A 6,715-nucleotide genomic window follows, 5' to 3' on the forward strand; every position below is an offset into this window, starting at 1 on the left:
TACATAATGGTAGTTAACACTTTGTTGAGAATGACATCTAAATTCACATTTTTGCTTCCATCTGTGAAGCTGAATATCTTTTTACATTACTAGGTCTGTATTTTTAAAAGGAAGTGTGGTTGAACTACGATAGCACCTTATAAGCTGTTTCTACTTAAGTCACATATAATGAGCAATCTTCCACATTATGCAGTATTTTCCCATAGCAGGAATGGCTTCATTCTATCTCATCTGTATCAAAATTTATTTAATGAATTCCTTATTATATATTTACATTGTTTCCAATATTTTTGCTTCTAAAAGAATGCCAAGGTAACTATAGAGATAAATCTTTGTGTGCAACTAAAATAGAAACTTTTATTTTTATAAGTATTCTTTTGAAGCTGAATGAGTAATTTAAAACAATCATATTATACTCTGCCTTTTAACCTCCCTGTGCCCTGCCCAACTGCAGTTGCTTATGATGTCAAGAAATCTATTTCTCAGAGTTTGAGGTAAGATTCTGGTTGCTTTTTCTGTTCTAATGCCTACGTTTTTTTTTTTTTTTTAACGGAATTAATTCATCTTTGGAATCAACAGAACCATAAGCTTTACCATATAGAATGCATGAGTGACATGATTCTGCCATGGCAATGTACTTCGGGATAGTTGGAGACTTGTGTCTCTCAAATTAAAGCATGTAGCCATAGTAGGAATATAGATAATAAAAAAGTATTCAAGGAACACTTCCAATGCATCGAATCATTTAATCTTTTCATCGAAAACAGGTATAGTAAGGAGGTGGGAATAGGGATGCTGTAATAGGCAGTTATTGCTGTAGGAGAACTATGTAGCAAACAATCCAAACGTCAGGGCCTGGATTCAACTTTCCCCCTTTTACAGAGATACTGGTTATATTGACTTGTGTTTACCCTAGTGATGACCACTTTTCAGGGCCAGGAAGATAAGTTTATTTTGAATTCAAATTCTAAATTTAGAATTCAAATTCTAAATGTTTCCAATTTCAAAACAAATTGATTCCAAAATATATTTTTTATTACAAAATGACTCACCAATTCATTGTTTTGCTTGTGGATTTACATTGCCTAGGGCTCTGATGTGTTTGGCTAGGACTAGGTAAGCCTGAACTAGATCCATGTGCTAGGTCCAGATTTACTCTATATTTAACACCACAAGCTGGAACACTTGCTATCTGTGAATGCTTCGATATCGAGATGAGCAGGTTGCAGGAGGCAAGTGCCTTTAAGTCTGCCATTCATGTTTTACTGTCCCGAGTGTTTTGAGAGAGGTATGTTTCACTTACACTGGGAGAAAATAGTCAAATTCTGTATATGATTCTATCACAAGAGAATGAAGAATTGGAACTAACAAAAGCTATGGTTGAGAAACTGGGATGTGATGCTGCAAATTTTTCATATAGGGTTCAGGGCTTTTATTTTGTTGTTAACATTGAGGTTCTATACTATTAAAAAGTTCAATTAAAGATCATTTTGAAGGCTAATTTAATTTTGAGATGATTAGTTAGAACCTCAAGAGGAATGAAACATTTGAGAGAGCAGGCCTCCCCATACTCGGATTCTAAATGAGATCTTTATCCAAATAATCTCATAGCTAGATGATAAAGTTCAAAGGTCAGAAGCAGGTGATTGCATAGAGGGACTTACCATAAGATAATTAGATTTTTTTAAACTTTTTATTTTGAGGGTGGGAGGGGTTAGGTATCACCAAGAATTCTAGGCTAGTCTGGAATTCTTGCTGCTGAGCCTTGAATGTTCAGACATAGTTGATCAGAGGGTTACTTAGGTAATTTGAAACCAAAGTATAAAAGAAAATTTCTAATCACCAAATTGGGAAAAATATATTTTGTGGGGTTATTATAGATACTATTATGAAAATTTTAGAGGTGGAAATTCTATTGGTGTTCCACAGTTAGAGAAAAACAGATTAATGTGTTTGTTAAGCCTTCTGTCCTTCAACAAATTGAACAATCTGGAGTGTCAAATTGAAAATGTGAAAGCTAAAAAATCTGCTATTAAGCAAAGGAATCATAAAAATAAAATGTGAGACGGCTGAGAAATCTGAAGATTCATTTGGTCTTTGAATAGGAAGTTAGAGAAACAAACATAACAACATAGTTCCCAGAAAGCAACTCAGGGTCATTGATTTTACAAACTGGAGAGATTTCCCTACTTGCGAAGGCAGGAAACCATTGGTAATTGTCAGTTTTTATATGAAAAAAAATACAGCTGCTGGACTGTTTTAGGCAATCATGTTGTATTTATTGCATTATTTTGACCAAAGTTATCTGACATATTGTTTTAATGGTGAAAAAAAAAATCTGTCAAGGCTGAGATTGAATGGGATTCCATGAAGCTTAGCTCGGAAACAGACAGGGTTTTTTTAATAGAAACATTATTTTACCTTTAATGATATAGATGTTTGAATTAATTTTTTCCAACAACTTGCTAAGCTTTTTATAGCCTGTGTGAGAGTAATAGAGAATGAAATTGGTAAGCAATGCTACCAGTAAACTCATTATAAAGTAAAAGAATTTCACCACGGGGGAAACTTCGGGGCACAGCTGAGATGAACAGTTTCCACATGAGTTTGATATGTTCTAATGTGTTAATAAGGATGCAAAACACAACCAAAACGGATGAAGACAGTGATATAATAATTTAAGCTCTTGATTAGTGTTATGGGAAAACTGTGAGATTCTTTGCCTGGTGGGACACATGTGTAAATGCCCGTTCACACGTGTTTGCCAAATCATTGTTTATAACAAAATTGCTTTTAAAAACTTGTTTGTGTTTACACAGAAACAAAATAAAATTTAGTCTTCTAAGGGCATGGTTTTTGGTTTCTACTGTTTATGAGCGAGTTACCAATTTTGTTTGAGATTTACTTTCTACTCTGTAAAATGTGGGAGGAATAGTAATCACAAAGGTTGTGATAGGCGTCTGGGAGACAGACAGCGCCATCAGGGATTTGCCTTGCCAGGGTGAGATCCTGAGTTTGCATCTCTAACATCCACATAAAGAACATTTACTATAAACTTTAGTTTCTGTGTGTGTGTGTGTGTGTGTGTGTGTCTGTGGTGTGTGTGTGGTGTGTGTGTGGTGTGTGTGTGTGGTGTGGGGGGGTGCGTTTGTGTGTGTGTGTGGTGTGTGTGTGTGTGTGTGGTGTGTGTGTGTGTGGTGTGTGTGTCTGTGTCTGTGTGGTGTATGTGTGCGTGTGGGTGCATTTGTGTGTGTGTGTGTGCTATGTGTGTGTGTGATGTGTCTGTGTCTGTGGTGTGTGTGTGTGTGTGTGTGTGTGTTGTGTGTGTCTGTGTCTGTGGTATGTGTGTGTGTGTGTGTGTGTTGTGTGTGTCTGTGTGTGTGGTGTGTGTGTCTGTGTGTGTGTGGTGTGTGTGTGTGTGGTATGTGTGTGTGTGGTGTGTGTGTGGTGTGTGTGTGCATGTGGGTGTGTTTGTGTGTCTGTGTGGTGTGTATGCGTGTGGGTGCATTTGTGTGTGTCTGTGGTGTGGGTGTGGTGTGTGGGTGTGTTTGTGGGTGTCTGTGGTGTATGTGTGGTGTGTGTGTGTGGTGTGTGTGTGCGTGTGTGGGTGCATTTGTGTGTGTGGTATGTATGCGTGTGGGTGCATTTGTGTATGTGTGTGTGTGGTGTGTGTGTGTGTGGTGTGTGTGTGGTGTGTGTGTGTGTGGTGTGTGTGTGTGTGTATGTGGTGTGTGTGTGTATGTGGTGTGTGTGTGGTGTGTGGGTGCATTTGTGTATGTGTCTGTGGTGTGTGTGTGTCTGTGGTGTGTGTGTGTGTGTGTGTATGTGGTGTGTGTGTGTATGTGGTGTGTGTGTGGTGTGTGGGTGCGTTTGTGTGTGTGTCTATGGTGTGTGTGTGGTGTGTGTGTGTGTGGTGTGTGTGTGCGTGTGGGTGTGTTTGTGTGTGTGTGGTGTGTATATGTGTGGGTGCGTTTGTGTGTGTGTGTGGTGTGTGTGTGTGTGTGTGTGTGGTGTGTGGTGTGTGGTGTGTGTGAGTGGTGTGTGTGTGTGTACAGATTCCTAGAGCTCACTTATCAGTTAACTTTGTCAAACTGATAAGCTCCAGGTTCAGTGACCCTGAATCAAAAACCAAATCAAACCAACCAACCAAACAGAAAACGCATGGAGATGTATACAGTATCACATACCTTTAATCCCAGCATTAGGGAGGTAAAGGCAAGTGGATCTCGGTGAGTTTTGTTTTGTTTTGTTTTGGTTTTTTTTTTTTTTTTTTTTTTGGTTTTTCGAGACAGGGTTTCTCTGTATAGCTCTGGCTGTCCTGGAACTCACTTTGTAGACCAGACTGGTCTCGAACTCAGAAATCCGCCTGCCTCTGCCTCCCCAGTGCTGGGGTTAAAGGTGTGCGCCACCACGCCCTGCTCAATCTCTGTGAATTTAAGGCCAGCTTGAGCTACATAGCAAGTCCTAGGCTAGCCAGGGCTATACAATGAGATTCTGTCTCTGTCTCTCTCTGTATCTGTCTCTGTCTCTATCTGTCTCTATCTCTCTGTCCCTCTGTCTCACTTTCTCTCTCTCCATATACATATATGTATATATTACATAATTATGTATATTGTTATAGAATTATACATATACATATATTACAGAATTTTACATACATACATATATACATATATATATATTACAGAATAAATAAGAAGATATCCAGCACTGACTTTTAGCCTTCACATGTATGCATACTTGCATGCACGTGCACCTGAACACAAATGCACAGACATAAATATGTATATACATATGCATGCACAGAATTGTGATAGGATGAAATGAAGTAGTTTTATGTGATGGTAGAATAAATTTCATTGTATAGTGTATAATGTCATTAATTACACAATTACTAAATATATAATAACTACTTCACATTAAAATGTAATTAACTACTTTCCAGCAGAAATAGAACTTTTTAAGAAACATTTTTCTTATTTAAAATGTGCAAAGACATGGACAATTATAGGGCTTTATTTATCACATGCTTAGTAAAACACTAAGCCACAGCACACATGGAAGGTATAGACTTCAATTACTTTTGAATTAATAAAATTTGTCACAGATATTGCATTCATTAAGTAAATGGCATGACTGGAGACATGTAACTGGCCTTACAGTTACCAATATAGCATCCAACTGAGAAGAAGGGCACGTGCCTATGGATGCCAGAAGTTAGGCATCCCTCCCTAACCATCTTCTGCCCTTCAGTTTTTGCCTCCTTTTCTCCTTCCAAAGGGATTCATGGAAATCAGAATCCTTTCCCCTCTGCCCCATCAAGGTGCATCAGAGACACTTGGATTCCCCTGCTGACTTTACTTTCACTCCACAGGGCTGCACTGTGGATGGTAGGAAGGAATGCTTCATTGAGGTTGAGAATCTGAACTGCCAACTTTTGCTGAGCTGCCCTCAGTCTGTTACCAGAAGATCACGTGCTGATTTTGTTCAATCATGAATTCACCCACTGTCTCTCCTGCCAGTTTTGATTGAGGGTCCCTGGTCTCACGTTGAAGTATACCATGTCACGTACAACTCTGATTATTTAAATCAGTTAACAATCGTCTTTATGATCATCCTTAGCAAAGCTTGTTTATGTAATTCTCCAGGTTGATTAGGGTCTTCAGTGGACAACTTCTGTTAATATGCTAGCAAGGTGGGTAGGGTACTAAGACTTCTGTAAATCTGTGTCTTGTTTTCAGCCAAATAGCGGGAAAGCAGGGAACTCATTTGCTGTTGTAAAACTATTTTTAACTCAACGGTCCTCCATACACTGGGAAAGCATCCTCTGGTGTCCACACCCCAGAGGAAGTATCCTAAGAGGAGGCAAAGTGGGAGCTGCATTAAATCAATATATTTTTATTGCAAACAAGTAATGGTCTTACATATTTATGGGAACAGGGTGGTATTTCAACATACAAATTCAATGTACACAGATCAATTCATGGTATTTAATGTCTCACATATAAATATTTTTTAACCATGTTAAATTAAAATATAATGACATCACTTCCCCCGTGTCATTTCCTCTCTCCTGTGTATTTCCAGTTTCCTGAGAAGGACTGAGCAACCCTTAACTGACTCTCTAATCTCTCCCATGTTTCTCACACACAAATTAATAGCTTCCTTTTCTTTGATTATCATTGTTACAAATGTATTTATTAATTATTTTTATGTCTTCAAACCAAGACACCAAGTCCACTGTACACTTGAGGAAAGAATGTTGAAATTCTTGTGGCTTCTCTTCAGATTTACAACTTTTCTGTGGAAGTGTGATTTGGTATGCGCTTTCTCCTGATTCACTGTCATTTTGATGTGTGATTCATAAGTACAGTGAGATTTAGGTTTTTAAGGGCCATGAGAGTATACAGAGCAAATGGAAGTGAGTTCTTAGGCAACAGGAAAGTCAAAGAAAGACAGACTGGAGTTCCAATATGGCAAAAGGTTGGAGAATCGGAGATTCTGATTTCATTTACACATGCTTGATAACCCAGCTTTAATAAGACAAAAACATTGCTTTAACAATGACAAGTTAAACTGGAAACAGAGGATCAATGTAACCCTAGAAAAAAGGTACCGTCTTCACATCCAAGAAAGGGGGTGGGTTTATCTGTCATCAGTAAGATTGTGCTACTAAGCTGTCCATAGAAATTACTGAAGTAGGAGAGAAACCTGT

The sequence above is a fragment of the Mus caroli genome, unplaced genomic scaffold (genome assembly GCF_978045245.1).
Source record: "Mus caroli unplaced genomic scaffold, Mus_caroli_1 scaffold_12, whole genome shotgun sequence".
NCBI lineage: Eukaryota > Metazoa > Chordata > Mammalia > Rodentia > Muridae > Mus > Mus caroli.